This window comes from Phyllobates terribilis, unplaced genomic scaffold (assembly GCF_046119375.1).
Source record: "Phyllobates terribilis strain yellow unplaced genomic scaffold, ASM4611937v1 Scaffold_2__4_contigs__length_985480577, whole genome shotgun sequence".
In the NCBI taxonomy this organism is placed as follows: Eukaryota; Metazoa; Chordata; class Amphibia; order Anura; family Dendrobatidae; genus Phyllobates; species Phyllobates terribilis.
Window position 1 is genome coordinate 680,961,875 of NW_027362762.1, and position 21,854 is coordinate 680,983,728.

The following is a 21,854-nucleotide window of genomic DNA, read 5'->3' on the forward strand; positions in this document are numbered from 1 at the left end:
CCTGCCAGTACCCGCTAGTGAGATCCAAGGTAGAGAAGAAGTTAGCAGATCTTAAAGCAGCCAAAGACTCCTCTATCCTTGGTAAGGGGTACGCATCCTTGTGTGTGATACGGTTGATTTTCCGGTAAACTACACACATCCTCATGGTGTTGTCTTTCTTTTTGACTAAGACTAGTGGAGCTGCCCAGGGGCTACAGCTATCCCTGATCACCCCAGCCTCCTTCATGTCCCTAAGCATCCCCTTGGCGTGTTGGTAGTGTGCAGGGGGTACGGGTCGATACCTCTCTTTTATGGGAAGATGGTCTCCCGTGGGGATGTGGTGTTCTACCCCCTTGACTCGCCCGAAGTCTAACGGGTGTTTACTAAACACTCTCTCGTACTCTTGAACCACCCGATAGACTCCCTGTCTCTGGTGTGAGGGAGTGGAGTCAGTACCCAAATGTAGTTGCTGACACCAGTCCTCCATTGTTTCCTTAGAGCCGTTACTTTCCTCCGGGGAAGATGGAGGCAAGGGTTCTACGGACTGTATGGAATTTTGATTGATGGTATACAATTTGGCTAGCGTGGCATACCGGGGCAGGTACACTTCCCTCTTCCCGATATTTATTATGCGAACGGGCACCCTCCCATGGCGTACATTGACCACCCCCCGTGCTGTCAAAATGGTGGGCCTACTGTCTGAGTAAACTGGTTCTACCATTGCCTGGTAATCTCTACCTCTCAGACCAATAGCTGCCCGGCACCAAATCATCATTTCACTTTTTGGGGGCATGGCAATAGGGAAAGGGTCACACATTCTTACGCTACCAGTCTCACCACCGGAGAGTTCTATCTGTTGCCGTCGCATCAGTGCCCGGATCTCTTTCTGGAGCACTCGCTGCTGGCCGGAGCTGGCGTTCTTGGCAACCTGCTGTAAAAGGAAAATCACCTCTGCAAGACAATTTTCAATTACATTAGTTCCTAGAGTTATCTTTGGGTGACTCTCGTGCTTGTCAATGTCTACAATGATCAGTCCCTGTGCCGCCAGTTCAACTCTACCGATTTTAATGGTCACCTCTTTAAATCCAATCTGTGGCACGGGCTGACCATTGCTGGCGATGATACTCAAATCGTCGTCAGGGTAGCGGGTGATATCCAAGTCATTCCAGTACTGCTTGAAGAGCACGTACGGGATAGTGGTAACCTGTGACCCGGTATCCAGTAGGGCACTCATAGGGATGCCATCCAGTACCACAGGCAAGACTGGACGTCCTCCCACATATTTGTCGCGCCAGTTCGATGGGCCTGATGATCTTTTTCCTGGGGTTTGGCCCTCTACCCCAGGTTGTGCCAGTTTAAAGGACAGTACCTTGCCATATGTCCGGGTTGATTGCAGCGGCGGCAGATGGGTTGTCCGTCCTCGTTGTATCGGTCGCTGGGTCTTCCTCTGGCCGGTGGGGTCCTCCTTGGTCGACGCCACGGGATGTCCTCCGGTCCGGATGCCAGCTGGATCTTCCCTGGAGTGGAAACCTGTAAAGACTGCACAGTTCGGGTTAGCGCGGCAACGCTTTTAGCTAGCTCTTGGACCTGATGGTGCAGGTCTGGAGCCGGGTCATTGTTCAAAGCCTGCGCATCAGCTCCCACAGGCCCTGCCGACAAGGGTGCCGCCTCCTGGTGGTAAGTGGTAGTGGGGCGTCTGTGGGTCACAACGCCACCTGGTGCCGGTTCTCGGAGCACCCGGATGGCTCTGTCCTTGAACTGTGCAAATCCCAGATGAGGGTCCTGTAAGGCCATTGCCCGCAACTGGGTTCGGTGGGCATTGCAATATAAACTCTCTATAAATTGTTCAGTCAACAGCCTGTCCTCGTCTCCCACGCCGTCAGAGTCGGTCTGCTTAAAGGCTCTCAGGGCCTCTTGTAGGTTCAGGGCATAGTCCCTTATACTCTCGTGTGCTCGCTGCTTGCACCCGTAGAATCTAAGCTTGATCTCGGCTGAGGTGCGGGTATCAAAGGTGTCCCTCAGCCGGGTTAGTATCCCTGCAACAGTCCTCCCCCCAGGTGGCCAGGACTTTACCTCCCTTTGGGCTGCCCCGGTTAATTGGGCCACCAGGATGCTCACTTTTTGCTCTTCTGTGAGGGGATACACCTGGAAGAGGCTATCCAGCTTTTCTCTAAAGTCATGCAGGGTATGGGACTCCCCTGAGTACTGGGGTAGCCAGGCCGCTCCCAGGATATAGGGCATGGTGAAAGGCATGACTGCAGCAGCGGTGGCGCTGGCGGGGGTTGAGGCAGTGAAGCTCTCCTCCGTATCCGACATCTTCCTCCCCCCTAGTGGACCGTGGCCTACCTTGCGATGATCCTCTTCCGTAGGCCGCGGCTCCGCAGTGGATCGTCAGGGTTGAGGGCCTTCCGTCGCGCTCCTGTGACGTCGGCGTCTGCTGAGCTCCTTCCAGGACCTTACGCAACGTCCGGACGTGAGGCGGGGCTTCAGTTCTCGCGCGCTTTCGGAGTCCACGCCCCTCTTCTTCCCGCGCGGCGTCTTCAAGATGGCGTCCAACGGCGGGAAAACTCCACGGATGGCGGGAAGAAGGCAGAAGATGGCGCCGGATGGCGGGAAAGCTTCGCGGATGGCGGGAAGAAGGTAGAAGATGGCGCCGGATGGCGGGAAACCTCCACGGATGGCGGGAATCTTCACCACTGGTAAGTTTGAACAGTCTTTTTCAGGCACGCAGTACCCGGTGGTTGCGGGCACGAGATCCTGCCGACTACGCCAAAAGTTGACGCACCCCTGGGCCTGTGTCGCACAGCGTTGCGCATGCAGGAGCTTACCCGGAGCTGGATCTGTTGAGGGTTGTAGTCTCGTGGCGGTGACCCGGTCCGTGCCCAGGGAGTCAGACTAAGTGGCGTTGTATTAGCGGTAGATGTTGGACGACTACGCCACCCGTTGAATGCAGCGAAGGAGCTGCCGCTGCAGGGCAGACCGCTGAGGCCGGTGGTAGGATTGTGCAGCGTGGTAGTATCACCCCCAACGGGAGGGGTATGGCCTCAGGGCAGCCGACGTGGATGATGGGGGTAGCAGGAATCACTCAGAGACGATGCGGTGTAGTTCAGGGTCTTTACTGGTGATAAAGATAGACCCTCCCGGAGTACTGGCTAGCGATCGGGGCCTGGTCAGTCCTTGAGCAGATGGGATCTCCCCTGGCCAGGCGGAGTTGTAGGCCTCCCAAACTGACTGTACTCTTCTGGCTACCTTGCTAGAGGCGGGTATAAGTAGCCCACGTCCCTGAGTGTACCGTGTGGTGCTCACCCATATGGCCGGTGACTCGGGGCCTTCTAGTGGCGTCCGCTCCACGACGGCGGTGCTGGTCCCACGCGTGTGACCGTGCCTTCTGGTTTCTTGGCCAGAGGACCTGAAATCCCCTGCCGGGCGGTTTCTGCTGCTGGGTAAAGATTAGTCCCCGCAGCCTCGGACTCCGGGTCCGGTGATAGCTTCTCAGTCAGGGCGAGCTCTGCAGCTGCCAGCCCCTGACTCCTTATAGCACTGCTCCCACATAGCTCCTGATGTTCTTCTCCTATATCTGCTGCTCTTCTCTGTCTCTACTTCTTCTCTACTCACTAACCCTGCCTCAGCCCAAGGTTTATATAGGGGAAGTCCTTCCCCTCCCAGGACTGGGCAGGAGGTGTGGCATGCATAGGATCCCTGACCAAGAGACCTCCCACCTGCTCTCAGACATAACATAGCTGTTACTGTGGAAACCAGACCCCTGGGGTGCCACATTAGCATGCAGCACCTCCTGCCTCAGTCCAGGGAGGGGAGAAACCTGCCCTTTAACCCCGCCCCAGATCCAGTTTATAGAGAGACAGGTTCCAGACAAGTTCCAGACAAGGTTCCAGTGAAGTTGCAGATAGGGACAGGTCAGCAGCTTGCTGAGGAGTCCCTGTAGGCAGAGGAGGAACACGAGGCCAGGAGGGGAGCTAACAGAGCTCGTCCTGGCTAGAGACTTACAAAGCCGGACACTGGAGTCCGAGGCTGTGAGGGTTATAAGCCCAGCAGCAGAAAACCACCACGCAGGGGACTTCAAGTCCTGTGGCCCAAGGAAGCCCGGAGGCTCAGCCACATGAGAGGGACCACTACTGCCCCAGAGGGGTGAGAGGTATGGAAGGCCCGAGTCGCCAGTCATACGGGCGAGAACAACATGGTACACTCAGGGACATGGGCTACCACTACACTACAGCGGGATAGCCAAGAAAGAGTGAAGTCAGCAAGGTAGGCCTACAAACTCTCCCTGACCAGCGGGTTTTCCCAGTTGCTCTCAGACTGACAAGGCCTCCATTGTTAACCTGTATTCCGGACAGGTCCCTTAATACCGCCAACAGTAAAGACCCTGAATTGCATGACAGACTCCGTGTGGTTACTGCTGCTCCCGCGCACCATCACCACCAATATCCCCATTTACTGCGCTGAGGCTATACTCCTCCCGTGGGAGTTATACTACCCTCTGCTGCACCCACAACACCAGCCTCAGCAGTCTGCCCTGCAGCGGCGGTTCACTCTGACCGCAATCCACGGGTGGCGTAGTCGGACATTCAGAATATAGACTGCCATTTGGATTGACTGCCGTGAGCACGGACCGGGTCCCCGCCACGCAAGGACTACAACCCCCAGCATCCACAAAAGATCCGGTTCCGGGTATCCCCCCACACACACGGCCCAGGGGGCGCGTCAACTTTTGGCGTAGTCGGTAGGATTTCGTGCCCGCCACCAACGGGTACTGCGTGCCTGAAGAAAGACTGTAATACTTACCTTGGTGGAGTTTCCCGCCATCGGGCGCCATGTGGGAAGAAGAGAGGCGTGGACGACAAAAGCGCGCGAGAACTGGAGCCCCGCCTTACGCACGGACGCTGCGCAAGGTACTGAAAGGAGCCGAGCGGAAGCTGACATCACCAGGACACGACGCAAGGTCCTCAACCCCGATGGTCGCCTGCGGAGCCGCGGCCTACAGAAGAAAAGTGTGACGCCTCTACTCTTAAAGCCCGTGTTTTACCCTGGGTGTTATGGGGACTCGGTGTCGGGCCCTGTGATGGAGAGGTGGGATGCAGCCGTGGCCCGGACCCGACCCGTGCTCAGGGCCGTCACATTAGAAAGAGATGGTATGGGCTTGTCCGGGTTGAGTGGCTGATTAACGACTACGCAACCTGTGGTGCCTGGTGAAGGGTCACCAGCGCCGCTGCAGTCCGCCGAGGCCCGGTGTCACGGCGCTTCGTGCGGTGTGGCGCAGGAATAACAGTCCGGAGGCCATAGGGGTGAACTTCCAAGGCTTTACTCACTTAGATGGCAAAGGAAGGCGATTCCCTGCTCCCCGCGGAGTCCTGCGGTCACCAGGGACGGGGATCCGACAGCCTCCGAGTAAGTCCAGCATTCAGTCGGGACCTTACACCAGAGTGTTCTTGTACTACAGACCAATTCCCTTCCTGTCCGTGTGTGTGCAAATAGGCCGGGTCTCCCTCTGAGCTCCTCTCAGAACAAGGGGTACGGGTAGCAGCTCCGCTCCGTCCGATACTCGGTGGGATCCTCTGGGCCTAACCGGGCTTTCCCGTCCAGGACGTAGAGTAGCAAGGTCAGGTGTCGGGGGCCGGTACCCCTCTTGCAGCCGGAGTACCTCTGAATATATCAGCAAGGCGAGGACAGGTGGTGTACACAGCTCCGTCTGCATCCTGCCTGGGATCCATTTGCTAGGGAGCCACACTCTTAAACTCCGGGCCTTCTTGATCCTGGTACTTGGCCGGGTTGAGACATTCCTTGTCTACAACCTACCTCTCGTCCCGAGGCCAGGGTATGAGGGCTGTGTCCCTTGCCATTGCAGGCCCACACAGGATCTGCGCTCCTGTGTGGACGAAGGGCCAAGATCAAAGATGGCTTTCAATTAAATAAGAAATCTAAAGTGTAACTAACTTATAAGTCCTCCACACTCACCCACTAACTGGTTCCTTTGTGTTCCCCAGTCTCCTTGTAACCAGGGGAGCAGCACCTAGTGCCTATTTGCTCCCTCTGGTGGAGAAGTGTGGTGTTGGATGCAAAAGGTTAGGTCCCGACTATCACACTGTCCTTACCTCAGAGGAGGGATACCACACTCCACTAGAGAAGTGCAGCATCCCTGTGGCGGTCGAACCCTCAGGGGCGCCACAAAAGCAACGGAAGGTAGGCCATGGTCGACTAGGGGGGAAGAAGATGTCGGAAGCGGAGGGAACTGCCACTGCCAGCACGGCCTCTGCCGCAGTAATGCCGTTCACGATGCCTTATATCCCCGGAGCGGCCTGGTTGCCCCAGTACTCAGGGGAGTCGCATACCCTGAGCGACTTTAAAGAGAGACTGTATAGCCTATTCAAAGTATACCCCCTGATGGAGGAACAAAAAGTGACCATACTGATAGGCCAGTTAACCGGCGCGGCCCAACGAGAAGTAAAGTCCTGGTCAGTCAGGGACAAGGGGACCGTTAAGGAGATTTTAGCCCGTCTAAAGGACACTTTTGATACCCGCACCTCAGCAGAGATCAAAATGAGATTTTATGGGTGCAAGCAGTGGGCCCAAGACAGTATAAGAGACTATGCTTTGAATTTGCAAGAGGCCCTGAGAGCCGTCAAGCAGGCAGACCCTGACAGTGTGCGGAATGCAGATAAACTGCTGACTGAACAATTCATTGAGGGTCTGCTGTCCAGCGCCCACCGAACCCAGTTAAGCCTAATGGCCCTGCAGAACCCTGAGTTAGACTTTGCACAGTTTAAGGACAGAGCCATCCGGGTACTCCAAGAACCCGCACCCGGTGGCGTTGCGGACTCCAGGCACCCTGCTATCACTTATTACCAGGAGTCGGCGCCCCAGTCTATAGAACCTGCAGGAGCCAATGCACAGACTACGAATAGTACCCCGTCTACAGACCTGCACCATCAGGTCCAAGAACTGACCAAAAGCGTTGCCGCACTAACCAGGACTGTGCAGTCATTACAGGTATCCTCTCCAGGAAAGATCCAGCTGGCTACCAGTCCGGAGGACGTCCCGTGGTGCCGACAGAAGAGGATCCCACCATCCAGAGGGAAGCCAACGGACCGCTACGACCAGGATGGACAACCCATCTGCCGCCGCTAAAGCCAGCCAGGACATATTGTGAGGTACTGTAATTTAAATGAGCCCAACCTGGGGCAGAGGGCCAACCCCCAGGCGTAAGATCATCAGGCCCGTCAAACTGGCGTGACAAGTATGTGGGGGGACAACCAGTCTTGCCTGTGGTACTGGATGGCATTCCTATGAGTGCACTGTTGGACACCAGGTCACAGGTAACCACCATCCCCTATGTACTTTTCAAGCGGTACTGGAATGACACGGATATTACCCGCTACCCAGATAATGACTTGAGCATCATCGCCAGCAATGGTCAGCCCGTGCCGCAGGTGGGGTTCAAGGAGGTGACTGATTGTTGTGGACATTGACCGTCGTGAAAGTCACCCTAAAATATCCTTGGGTACTAGCGTTATTGAAAATTGTCTTTCAGAGATAATTGGTATATTACAGCAGGTTGCAATGAATGCCAGCTCCAGCCAGCAGCGTGTCTTACAAAAAGAGATCAGAGCCCTGACGAAGCGGCAACAGGTAGAACTGTCTGGTGGTGAGATTGGTAGCGTTAGGATGAGTGACCCGTTACCTATCGCCATGCCCCCAAAAAGTGAAATGATGATCTGGTGCCGGACTGCAATCGGGTTGAGAAGTAGAGACTACCAAGCTATGGTAGAACCCGTTTACTCAGACAGTAGGCCCACCATTTTAACAGCACGGGGGGTGGTTGATGTCCGCCATGGGAGGGTACCCGTCCGGAATCCTAAATATTGGGGAAAGAAGTACACTTGCCCCGGTATGCCACTCTAGCCAAATTGTTCACCATTAACCAAAACTCTGTAAAAGCCATGGAACCCTTGCCTCCATCTCCCCCAGAGGAAGGTAACGGCTCTAAAAAACAAATGGAGGACTGGTGCTAGAAGCTGCACGTGGGCACTGACTCCACTCCCCCATGCCAGAAACAGGGAGTCTACCGGGTGGTTCAGGAGTACGAAAGAGTCTTTAGCAAACACCCGCTAGACTTTGGTGTTCCACCCGCTTTACTTGCCCAAATTCCCACAGGAGACCATCCAGCCATAAAAGAGAGATACCGGCCTGTACCCCCTGCACACTATCAGAGTGCCAAGGGTATGTTACGAGAAATGAAGGAGGCTGGGTGATCAGGGATAGCTGTAGCCCCTGGGCAGCTCCTCTAGTTCTTGTAAAAAAGAAGGATGGCACGATGAGGATGTGTGCAGATTATAGAAAGGTCAATAGAATAGCACACAAAGATGCGTACCCGTTACCTAGGATAGAGGAGTCTTTGGCTGCATTAAAATCTGCTAACTTCTTCTCTACTTTGGATCTCACTAGCGGGTACTGGCAGGTTCCTGTAGCAGAGTCAGACAAGGAGAAGACCGCCTTCACCACCCCGATGGGTCTCAGTGAATTCAACTGTATGCCGTTCAGACTCTGCAATGCGCCAGGGACCTTCCAGAGGCTGATGGAGTGCTGTCTAGGGCACCGAAATTTCGAGACAGTCCTGCTATACCTGGACGATGTCATCATGTATTCCAAGACCTATGAGGACCATCTAAAGCACTTGGCAGAGGTGTTCGATGCCCTGGCAGGCTTCGGCCTAAAGGTGAAACCCCCCAAGTGTCATCTACTGAAGCCAAAAGTACAGTACCTGGGACATGTGGTGAGTGCTGACGGAGTAGCCCCAGACCCTGACAAGATCACGGTGATTAAGGACTGGCCAAGACCCTCCAGCATAAAGGAAGTGCGGCAGTTCCTCGGGTTGGTAGGCTACTACCGAGGATTCATCTCCGGGTTCACCAAAATGGCAGCCCCTATGCAGGACCTCCTGTTAGGTCAGTCAAAGACTAAAAGTCAGAAGCTTCCCTTTAAGTGGGACAAGCTGGAGGAGGAGTCTTTCCGCCAGCTGAAGATGGCCCTCACTGGGGATGAGATCCTGGCCTATCCTGATTATGGCAAGCCTTTTATCCTCCACACCGATGCCAGTAACGTGGGGCTAGGAGCCGTACTGTCCCAGATCCAGCAGGGCAGAGAACGGGTAATTGCTTATGCTAGCAGAAAGATGAGACCCACAGAAAGAAACCCTGAGAATTATAGCTCCTTCAAGCTAGAGTTCCTGGCAGTGGTGTGGGCAGTCACCGAACGCTTCAAGCATTACCTGGCTTCTTCTAAGTTCACTGTGTACACGGACAACAACCCGTTGACACACCTGGACACTGCAAGACTTGGTGCCCTAGAGCAGAGATGGATGGCCCGGCTGTCAAATTATGAATTTACTATCAAATACCGGACAGGGTGCGCAAATGCCAACACAGATGCATTGTCCAGAATGCCTCACTTGCAGGACGGGGGAGAGGATCCAGAAGAACTGGAAGAAATTGAACTCCCTGCATTCCACCATCATGGGATCACCCAATGTTCCCACTGCGTAAAGGAGAGGTGCTCTGCCACAGCTACGTTCAATCCCTTACCCCACCATGGCTGGGCAGAGACAAGATAGTGACCCCGCAGTCCGACTGGTAAAAGAGATGCTGACCCAGGCTGATGCCCACCTTGATCCGGATGCTCCAGAAGAGACCAAACCGCTGTGGAAGGAGAGGAGCAAGCTGTTTCTCTACGAGGGGAGGCTGTGCCACAGAACGTCAACTCTCGAACACATGAGCTGACCTGGCAGGTAGTGGTCCCAAGGCGGGATGCGGCTATGGTCCTAGAAGCATACCATGACGGAGCAGGGCACTTTGGATGGAAGAAGCTGGAGTTCCTGTTGCGTGAGCGGTTCTTCTGGGTAGGCATGAGAGGGGCTATAGAGAGATGGTCCAGAGACTGTGGCCTGTGCAACCTAAGGAGGAAGGACAGCGCCAGCCAGAAGACTCCCCTGCAGCCCATCATCACAAAGCAGCCCCCTGAGCTGGTGGCCCTGGACCACGCAAAGCTGGCTCCAAGCAGATCGGGATACGTCTATGCCCTCAGAATCGTAGATCACTACTCCCGGTTCCTAGTGGTTGTCCCTGTCAAAGACTTAACACATCAGACGGCCGCCAGAGCCTTTCAGCAACATTTCTGCCGCCCATACGGGTATCCAGAGCAAGTGTTGACTGATCAAGGTCCAGCGTTCGAGGCTGAAGTCTTCCAGGAATTCTGCAACCTGTATGGCTGCAAGAAGATAAGGACAACGCCTTACCACCCCCAAACCAACGGGATGTGTGAGAAAATGAACCAGGTAGTACTAGACCTGCTCAAGACGTTGCCCCTGGAGGAACGCAGCCTGTGGCCTGAGAAACTGCCGGATCTGGTGGACTTGTATAACCATATCCCAGTAAATTCTACCAACTACACCCCAGCTTACCTAATGAGAGCAAGACCTGGTAAGCTGCCAATTGACCTGGAGATGAGAGTCCTGACACCCGAGGACACCTCACCAGAAGCAGACTGGGACACAGAACGACAGCAGCAGTACCGGAAAGTACAGGAGCGTGTGGAGCGAAGTCTGTCTCAAGCAAGAGAGAGGCAAGAGAGGAATTACAACCAGCATGCTCCTGCTGCTCCCCTGGCACCTGGAGAGCAGGTCTTGAAGAGGAAGAGACGGTTCCACAAGTTGGATGACCAGTGGGAGAAAGACCCATACACCGTACTGCCCTCAAGCCATGAAAACCCAAAGGTATGTGTTATCAGTAAGGATGGAGGAGAGACCACAGCCACTGTCTCCAGAGACCACCTGAAGAAGTGTCCTGAGCAGCTGCAAAGCGCTGATGAAGGCCAAGATAGCCCTCAACCCGCAGAGGAAAGGGAAGAAATGGTCAGTACAGTGCTCGGAGAATTTTCCCGGTCCTGGACACAAATCAACAATCCTATAGTGGTACCCGTCCTTACCTTTCTCCAGCCAGCCCCTCAAGGGCCTGCAGAAGAGCAAGTAGTGTTGGAAGAGCAAGTGGCCCTGGAGGCAGAGAGTACATACCAGCAGCTCAGGAGAATCAACCCTCTGCTAGTAGTGAACCTGCCATGCCCGTGGTGAGCCAAAGAGTATGCAGAAAGCTGCCCAACCTACCAGTAACATCTGCAAACACCTCTAGTGCAGACACGAGCACACCCTGTACACAGGGGGAGGAAACAGGGGACCCAAATGGAGTGCCACCAGACAGTGGGTTACGTAGGTCCAACAGGAGCACTAAAAGTCAGGTACCCGCTCGCTAGAGAATCTAATATGTCGTATTTACCTGTATAGATGCAAAAATTAAAAATGTTTAATGTTTGTGTTACCTGGTTATTAATTATGTTTTTCGAGTTCAATGGACTAACAGGTTATGGACAATGAATAACCGGAACTGTACCTTGTACATAGTTGCACCTGGTAAGTAGCCCTCTTTTGAAGACGACCACAGAACACAAAACTCGTGGAGGTAGCTGAAGACGTGGTCCAACTCCGGATCATCAAAGCCCTGTAGCCACCCCAGGGCCTACGTGGAGGGTTTGGGACGGGTCCCTCAAAGTGCATCTTGGTTGACAAGGACACCTGGTCACGGGGGCGCCATGACCTAAAATGACTAAACTTCTTGTATATATGTTACTGTATTGTTATTACCTGTTGTGTTTTTGCAAAATGTGTTTAGTCCCGGAGTACTAAATTTCACTAGGGGGGAATGTGGCACCCCAGGTCTGGTCGCCACAGTGGCAGCAATGTCATGTCTGAGAGCAGGTGGGAGGTTCCCTGGTTGGGGACAATTAGCATGCAGCACCTCCTGCCTCAGTCCAGGGAGGGGAGAAATCTGCCCTTTATAAACTGGATCTGGGGCAGGGTTAGAGAGACAGGTTCCAGACAGGGTTCCAGATAGGGTTCCAGACAGGGTTCCAGTGAAGTTGCAGATAGGGACAGGTCAGCAGCTGGGTGAGGAGTCCCTGTAGGCAGAGGAGGAACACGAGGCCAGGAGGGGAGCTAACAGAGCTCGTCCTGGCTAGAGACTTACAAAGCCGGACACTGGAGTCCGAGGCTGTGAGGGTTATAAGCCCAGCAGCAGAAAACCACCACGCAGGGGACTTCAAGTCCTCTGGCCCAAGGAAGCCCGGAGGCTCAGCCACACGAGAGGGACCACTACTGCCCTGGAGGGGTGAGAAGCACGGTAGGCCTACAAACTCCCCCTGACCAGCGGGATTTCCTAGTTGCTCTCAGACTGACCAGGCCTCCATTGTTAACCTGTATTCCGGACGGGTCCCTTAATACCGCCAACAGTAAAGACCCTGAATTGCATGACAGACTCCGTGTGGTTACTGCTGCTCCCGCGCACCATCACCACCAATATCCCCATTTAGTGCCCTGAGGCTATACTCCTCCCGTGGGGAGTTATACTACCCTCTGCTGCACCCACAACACCAGCCTCAGCGGTCTGCCCTGCAGCGGCGGTTCACTCTGACCGCAATCCACGGGTGGCGTAGTTGGACATTCAGCATATAGACTGCCATTTGGTTTGACCGCCCTGAGCAAGGACCGGGTCCCCGCCACGCAAGGACTACAACCCCCAGCATCCACAAAAGATCCGGTTCCGGGTATCCCCACACACACACGGCCCAGGGGGCGCGTCATTTAGTAAACACCCACTTGATTTTGGAAGGTTTAAAAGGGTACAACATCATATACCCACCAGTAACCATCCACCCATTAAGGAGCGTTACCGAGCCATACCACCAGCACATTATGAGAAAGCCAAGGAAATGTTGCGTGACATGAAAAAGGCAGGGGTAGTAAGGGATAGCTGTAGCCCTTGGGCAGCTCCCCTGGTCCTTGTCAGGAAAAAGACGGTAGCATGAGGATGTGTGTAGATTATAGACAGATTAAGCGCATAACCCATAAAGATGCATACCCTTTGCCCCATATAGAGGAATCCCTGGCTGCACTAAAATCTGCCAATTACTTCTCTACACTGGATCTCACTAGCGGGTACTGGCAAGTCTCTGTTGCTGAGGAAGACCGGGAGAAGACGGCCTTCACCACCCCGATGGGACTGTGCGAGTTCAACAGTATGCCGTTGGACTCTGCAATGCACCCGGAACATTCCAGAGGCTGATGGAGTGTTGCTTGGGACACCGGAACTTCGAGACAGTGCTGCTATACCTGGATGACGTTATCGTGTACTCGAGGACGTATGAAGACCATCTGAAGCACCTGGCGGAGGTATTTGAAGCATTGTCCCGGTATGGGATGAAACTAAAGCCTTCTAAATGCCACTTGCTCAAGCAGAAGATTCAGTACCTGAGGCATGTAGTCAGCTTGGAGGGAGTAGCACCAGACCCGGAGAAGGTCACTGCCATCCAGAAGTGGCCTGAACCGGGAAGCATCAAAGTACGGAACTTCCTGGGACTGGTCGGGTACTACAGGAGGTTCATAAAGGACTATACCAAAAAGGTAGCACCGCTACAAGACCCCCTGGTAGGACAGTCCAAAAGAGGAAAGAGTCCCCCATTCCAGTGGGGCAAAGAGCAGGCTGAATCCTTTGCAATAATGAAGGAAATCCTGACCGGTGAAGAAATCCTGGCTTACCTTGACTACAGCCAGCCTTTCCTGCTGTACACCGACGCCAGCAACGAGGGAATGGGAGCTGTGTTGTCCCAGAAGCAGAATGGAAGAGAGAAGGTAATTGTATATGCCAGCAGAAAGCTACGCCCTACCGAGAGGAACCCGGAGAACTACAATTCCTTCAAGCTGGAGTTCCTGGCCTTGGTCTGGGCTATCACTGAAAGGTTCAAGCATTATCTAGCCTCAACTAAGTTTACAGCTTTTACTGACAACAATCCCTTTACACACCTGGAGACAGCCAGGTTGGGAGCTATGGAACAGCGTTGGGTGGCCAGACTGTCAAATTATCAGTTCACCATCACGTACCGGGCAGGTCACAAGAACACCAATGCTGATGCCCTGTTAAGGATGCCCCACCAGTCAGACACCGAGGATGAAGTGGATGATTTAGAGGAAGTTGAATTACCTGCTTTCCACCAAAGCGGAGTGGTCCAGGAGCAAGACGTCACCAGAAGACGTCAGGGAAGGACACCGAATCCTCTACCCCACCACAGTTGAAAGGACACCCAGGACAGTGACCCGGTTGTCAGCATCCTCAAAAGACTGATTACCCAGGAAGGTTCTCACCTGGAGAAGGATTCTCCTCCACAAGCCAAGCAACTGTGGAATGAGAGAAGCCGGCTGTTCATCTATAGAGAGAAGCTGTGCAGAAGATATGTCAACCCCAAGACCCATGAAATGGTGTGGCAAATTGTTGTACCCAGGACAGATATCCAGATGGTGTTGGAAGCCTACCACGATCAAGCAGGTCACTTTGGCTGGAAGAAACTGGAAACCCTGCTGAAGGACCGGTTCTACTGGGTTGGAATGCGGAGCTCCATAGAGAGGTGGTGCCGGAATTGTGGGCCCTGTAGCCTCAGAAGAAAAGACTACGGCAGCCAGAAAGCACCCTTGCAATCCATCAAGACAACCCAGCCCCTGGAGATCGTCACTCTGAATCACGTCAAGCTGTCACCCAGCAGGTCAGGCTACTCCTATGCCCTGACCATGGTGGATCACTATTCCCGGTTCCTGGTGGTAGCCCCTGTCAAGGACCTGACAGCAGAGACTGCAGCAAGAACATTCCAAGCATACTTCTGCAGGCCCCATGGATACCCAGACAAAGTGCTGACGAATCAAGGCCCTGCCTTTGAAGCCGAGCTGTTTAAAGAATTCTGTCATCTGTATGGGTGCAAGAAGATCCGGACTACGCCGTACCACCCTCAGACCAATGGTTTGTGTGAGAAAATTAACCACATCGTCATAGACCTGCTGAAAACCTTACCCTTGGAAGAAAGAAATCAGTGGCCAGACAAACTACCTGACCTGTTAGATCTGTACAATCACATACCTATGAGTTCTACAAATTGTACCCCAGCTTACCTCATGAGAGCAAGACCCGGAAAGTTGCCCATGGACCTGGAACTCCGAGTGGTACAACCGGAAGCAGATATGTCCACTGAAGACTGGGATACAAATCGGCAAGAGCAGTACAGGAGAGTACAGGCCTGTGTCGAAGACAGTCTGAACAGAGTAAGGGAAAGACAGGAAGAACAGTACAATAAACATGCACCAGCAAAACCCTTGGCACCTGGAGAGATAGTGCTAAAGCGGAAGAGAAGAAGTCACAAGCTCGATGACCAGTTGGAAAGAGAGCCCTACACAGTGCTGAACTCCAGATTTGACAACAGTAAAACCTGCCTGATTAGCAAAAATGGAGGAAACACAACTGCAACAGTCTCAAGAGACCATCTGAAAGTGTGCCGAGGTCTACTGAAGACAACGGAAGAAGTGCCTCCTATAGCACCAGAAGAACCCAAGGAAGACGTGCTTCACACAGTTCTAGGAGATTTCCCTGTGGACTGGCCTCAACTTGATGGAGCAGTGATTATACCCGTAATACACTTCTATCAGCCACAAGAAGAACCTGTGAGTGCTCTAGAAGAACCTGCTCAAGAACAGGAAGAGTCCCCAGTAAGAGGAGGATCACCCATTAAAGCAAAGCCTGAAGGCCCAGTGGACAGTGCACTTGCCAGTCCCATAGAGAGATTAAGGCAGTTCTTTAATCTACCAGCACGTACACCTGCTAGATTAACAGAAAGGGTACGCACAGACACTAGTGACACCCCAGTGCTACAAGGTCCACACGCAGCACACAAGGACAAATCCCTGCCAGGTTTAGGGAATAAGAATGAAGTGCCTAGCACTGTAAATAGTTACCCAGATGTGTATTGCCTATTATTTATTGTATAAACTGTCAATAATATGTGTGCATTTAGTTACCCGTCAGGGTACAAAGACTTGTAGGCTGAGGACTGTGAGCAGCCAAAAACTGTCATGTAAGTCGTTGCACTCGTCCATAGTGCCCCCCTTTATTTGACCACAGAACAAAAACCCGTTTGGCGTGGCTGAAGACGTGGTCCAGCACCTGGATCACTTATGCCCTGTAGCCACACCCAGGGCCTACGTTGAGGGTTTTCAGGCGGGTCCCTCATGTTACTCTGTTACATTTTCATAGGTGAAATGGACACCTGGTTACAGGACATACTGTAACTTAATTGTTGTTATAATTATTATTGTTGTTATTGTTGTTAACCTGTTTTACAAAATGCTTCAGTCCAGGAGTACTGAATTGTACTAGGGGGGGGAATGTGGAACCCTGCTGTGCACAGGTACCACAGGACCCAGGGTGCATGGACGGACTTCTCCACAAGAGGCCCTCACTACATACAAACACCTTCACCCTTCCACCTAACACCACAAGAGGGAGCCCGTTAGGGATATATATATGGAGGGTGGAGCCAGGCAGTCAGTCAGAAGAGAGAGGCAGTGAGACAGAGTCAAAGAGTCTGAGAGCATGCTGACGCTGAGAGCACCGAAGACGCAGCGCATCTGCTGCTGAGTTCTGAGGGCCCCGAGTGTGGCCGAAGGCAAGAGGAGAAAGGAGAGAGGAGTTGAGGGGGAAGAGGAGCATCATAGGCTCACCCCAGTATACAAACCGGACACCGGGTCCGCGCCTACAGGGTCCCTTTATACCCAGTAGGGATCAACGGCATTCAAGGAGGACTACAAGTCCCTGGACGACCTAAAGCTAGACCCACACAGGACCAGGAACCACGAAGGCCCCGACGACCTGGGATAGTGGTTGCCAGCAGAAGGCGAATCCCCTGTCTCTGTCAGTTACTCCTGCTGCGCCATCCGCCTGCACTACAAGTATCAGCATCACCACCATCAAACTCCACACTGGGGCCCGCTCCACCTGTGGGTAGCAGAAACACCTCAGCTGCCATCCCATCACCCCCCGGAGGTCTGCAGCAGCGCTGGTAAACCTTACCAGGTACCACAGGTGGCGTCACAAACTATTTACTTTATTTTTATTTTTTATCCAAGTTACAATCCCCCTTTTTGGTTGACGTCCCTGGGCCACGGACCGGGCCAGCCACCGTGATATCCCCCACCAGCATCCATAGGCCCGGCTGCTGAGTACCCCACAGCCCTGGGGACGCGTCAGTACCATTATTATGAAGTGTGTCTCCCATACTGTTTGCCTATGCAGTCAAGCAACGGCTGCCAAAAATTTGGAGGAATTCCAATGCACCTTGCAAGAGACGTAAAGATCGAAGGGCCTCCTGCAAAAAATGCTCCCATTATTAAGAACTGTGTCTCCCATACTGTTTGCCTACGCAGTCAAGCAACGGCTGACAAAGATTTGGAGGAACTCCAATGCCCCTTACATGAGACGTAGAGGTCGGAGGGCTTCCTGCAAAAAATGCTCCCATTATTAACCCCTTCGCGACAATGGGATTTTCCGTTTTTGCTTTTTCGTTTTTTGCTCCCCTTGTTGCCAGAGCCATAGCATTTTTATTTTTTGGTCTATATGGCCATGTCAGGGCTTATTCTTTGCGGGACGAGTTGTACTTTTAAACGCTAGTACTAGTTTTACCATATCATGTATTAGAAAACAGGAAAAAAATTCCAAGTGCGGTGAAATTGCAAAAAAAGTGCAATACCACAGATTTTTTATTTATTTTTTCTTACTACGTTCACTGAATGCTAGAACTGACCTGCCATTATTATTCTCCAGGTGACGGGGTCACCGATGGGCGGGGCTAAGGGCGCGCTTCCGGCGCGGCGATGTTAAATGCCGCTGTCAGAGATTGACAGCGGCATTTAACATGTTAACAGCCTCGGGTAGATCGTGATTCCACCCGCGGCTGTTGCGGGCACATATCAGCTGTAATAATCAGCTGACACGTGCCTGGTTCAGTGCGGGCTCAGCGCCGTAGCCATCACTGAACCGGGAGTGATGGCCTGGGGCGTACTAATATGTCCTGGGCCGGTAAGGGGTTAAGAACTGTATCTCCCATACTGTTTACCTAGGCAGTGAAGCAACGATCGCCAAAAATTTGGAGGAACTCCAATGCCCCTTGCAAGAGACGTAGAGGTCGGAGGGCCTCCTGAAAACAATGTTCCCATTATTAGGAAGTGTGTCTCCCATACTGTTTGCCTATGCAGTACAGCAACGGCGGCCAAAAATTTGGAGGAATTCCAATGCCCATTGCAAAGAAGAAGAGATCAGAGGGCCTCCTGAAATTTTTTTCCCATTATTAGGTAGTGTGTCTCCCATACTGTTTGCCTATGCAGGGAAGCAATGGCTGCAAGAAATTTGGAGGAACTTCAATGCCCCTTGCAAGAGACGTAGAGGTCGGAGGGCCTCCTGCAAAAAATGATGCCATTATTAGGAAGTGGGTCTCCCATATTGTTTGCCAAGCAGCAAAGCAACAGCTGCCAAAGATTTGGAGGTACTGCAATGCACCTTGCAATATAGGTAGAGGTCAGAGGGCCTCCTTCAAAAAATGTTCCCATTATTAGGAAGTGTGTCTCACATACTGTTTGCCGATGCAGTGAAGCAATGGCTGCCAAAAATTAGGAGCAACTCCAATGCCCCTTGCAAGAGACGTAGAGGTCGGAGGGCCTACTGAATGCAATATTCCCATTATTAGGAAGAGTTTCTCCCAAACTGTTTGCCTATGCAGTGAAGCAATGGCTGTCAAAAATTTGGAGGAACTTCAATGCCCACTGCAAGAGATGTAAATTTCAGAGGGCCTCCTGCAAAAAAATGCTCCCATTATTAAAAAGTGTATCTCCCATTCTGTTTGCCAAGCAGTAAAGCAACGGCTGCCAAAAATTTGGAGGAACTTCAATGCCCACTGCAAGAGATGTAAATTTCAGAGGGCCTCCTGCAAAAAAATGCTCCAATTAATAAAAAGTGTATCTCCCATACAGATTGCCAAGCAGTAAAGCAACGGCTGCCAAAGATTTGGAGGAACTTCAATGCCCCTTGAAAGAGACGTAGAGGTTGGAGGGCCTACTGCAAAAAATGTTCCATAATTAGGAAGTGTGTCTCCCATACTGTTTGCCCATGCAGTGAAGGAACGGCTGCCAAAAATTTGGAAGAACTATAATGCCCCTTGCAAGAAACGTAGATATGTTGTTCTGGTACATATGGTGGTGATATGGTGGTGGACGATAAGGATGCAGAGAAAGAGGAGGACAAGAGCAAATAGACAAAATCAGGAAGTGTATACCCATGTCTGGGAGTGAAGACAGAAGTGCATGGGAATAGAGTTAGACCTCCCAAAAAAAGACACTGTATTTGAGTTTATATTACGCTGCTATCATTCGGTTGTGTTGAGAAGTCTGGCCCAATCCAGCCCTTGTTAATTTTTATAAGAGTCAGCCTGTCAGCATTTTCAGTTGACATACGGATGCGCTTATCAGTTATAATTCCACCAGCGGCACTAAAAACCCGCTCTGATAAAACGCTTGCGGCAGGGCAGGCCAGGACCTCCAAGGCATAGAGAGGCAGTTCATGCCACATGCTCAGCTTGGATACCCAATAATTATAAGGCAAAGAAGAATCACGGAGGGCATTGACAATGTCAGCAAGGTACTCCCTCAGCATATTCTGCAACTTTTCCCTCCTTGAGAGAGTACCCCGCGCATCAGGGCTTGTGAGATGGGAGGGCCAGAGAAAACTGTCCCAGAACTTTGTCAGTGTTCCTCTGTCTCTGCTGGATTACATTTGTGTCTTTCCAGCCGGTACTCCTTAGTTGTCCAACGAACTGTGACCTTTGCAGCCAGTGTTTTCAGATGAAATTTTTTTTAATAATTCTGCAACAAGGGCCTTCTCGTACTGCACCATTTTATTAGGCCTCTCCTGCAAGGGAAAAAGAGACAGAAAGTTCTCCTTCTAGCAGGGGTCTAGAAGGGTCACCAATCAATAAAGACTGTTACCCAAAATTTGGACAACGTGAGGGTCACGGGAAAGCCAGCATAACATAAACTCAGCCATATGTGCCAGACTGCAAAGAGGCAAGACTTCCGTGTCCTCACCAAGAGGACAACTGACCATGCTCTCCTCCTCATCTTCCTCCTCTTCCTCCTCCTCCCTGTCCTCAGGCCATCCATGCTGAACAGACGGTATGACAGTTGTGCAGGTAGTACTGTCTATAGCACAGGAAACTAGGTCCTGTTCTTCCTCCTCCTCCTCTTCCTCATTGTCACCCAATCCACATTGGAATGAGATAATGCTGGGCTGTGTGGAATCACCCTGTATGGCTCCTTGCTCCATCTCATTGTGCTCCGCCTGCAATGCATCCTCTTTAATTGTGAGCAGAGAACATTTCAGAAGACAGAGAAGCAGGATGGTGACACTAATTATGGCGTCATCGCCACTCACCATCTTGGTGGAGTCCTCAAATTTTGGAGGATGGTACATATGTCTAACATCCATATCCACTCCTGAGGTCTTATGTGTGGAGTATGACCTGAATACTGTCGGCCTTGTTGATGCTAGTAGTCAACAACTGCCCTCTTCTGCTCACAAATCCTTCTCAACATCTGCAATGTAGAGTTCCAATGCATGGGGACATTGCAGATCAGTCGGTGAGCTGGAAGCTGCAAATGCTGCTGAAGCACGGCAAGGATGGCGGAAGCTGTAGCTGACTTTCTAAAATGGGCACAGAGGGGGTGAACTTTGGCAAGCAAATCCAACATATCCGGGTAGGTTTTGAGAAACCGCTGAACCATGAGGTTAAGCACATGGGCCAGGCATGGTACGTCTGTGAGCTCGCCTCGCCTCAGAGCCGCCGCCAGGTTCTGACCATTGTTACACACGACAATGCCTGGCATAAGGTTCAGTGGTGTCACAGATCTGCCTGCTCTTTCAGAACTGTCCACAACTCTTCAGCGTTGTGCGGTTCGTTACCTAAGCATATTAGCTTCAGCACAATCTGTTGCAGTTTGGTCGAGGCAGTGCTGCTGTGCTTCCAGCTTTCGACTCATGTGGTCATTTCATTTCGGAGATGGAGGCTGAAGAGGAGGAGGAGGAGGTGCAGGAGCTGTAGAATGTGGGGCAACGCTGATTAACCCAGGGCCCGCAATCCTCTGCGTCGGGAGGACGTGTTCTGTCCCAAGGACCGACTGAGTCCTGGCTTCCACTATATTAACCCAGTGTGCTGTCAGCGAGATGTACTGTCCCTGCCCACAAGCACTTGTCCACGTGTCCGTGGTTAGGTTGACATTTCCAGTAACTGCATTGTTGAGGGCACTTCTAATGTTGTGGGACACATGCTCATGTAATGCAGAGATGGCACACCGGGAGAAATAGTGGTGGCTGGGAACCGAGTACCAAGGGACAGCCGCCGCTATCTGGTTATGGAAAACTTCTGTCTCCACGAGCCTAAAAGGCAACATTTCTAGCGCAAGCAATTATGAAATGTGTGATTTTAGTAGTGTGGCCTGTCGGGCGTTGGCTGCGTATTTACGCTTGTGTTCCAAGGACTGGGGTAGGGACAACTGAATGCTGCGCTGGGACAAGTACATGGACGTGCTTGCTGATGGTGCAAGTTGAGATTGTGAAATGACAGGTTCAGGGCGGGAGGCATCTTGGCATACGCCATGAACAGGGGATTGGCGTGCACGCACAACAGCAGAACAAGTAGTGGTGTCACCCGCAGACACTGTTGCTGGACCCTGGGGTTTGGTCCACTTAGTCGGGTGCATTGCTGCCATGTGCCTGATCATGCTGGTGGTGGTCAGGCTGCTAGTTTTGTTATCCCTGCTGATGCTGGCCTGGCAGGTGGTGCAAATGGCCTTTTTGGGTTATCTGCAGAGTCTTTAAAAAATAACCATACTCGGGAAG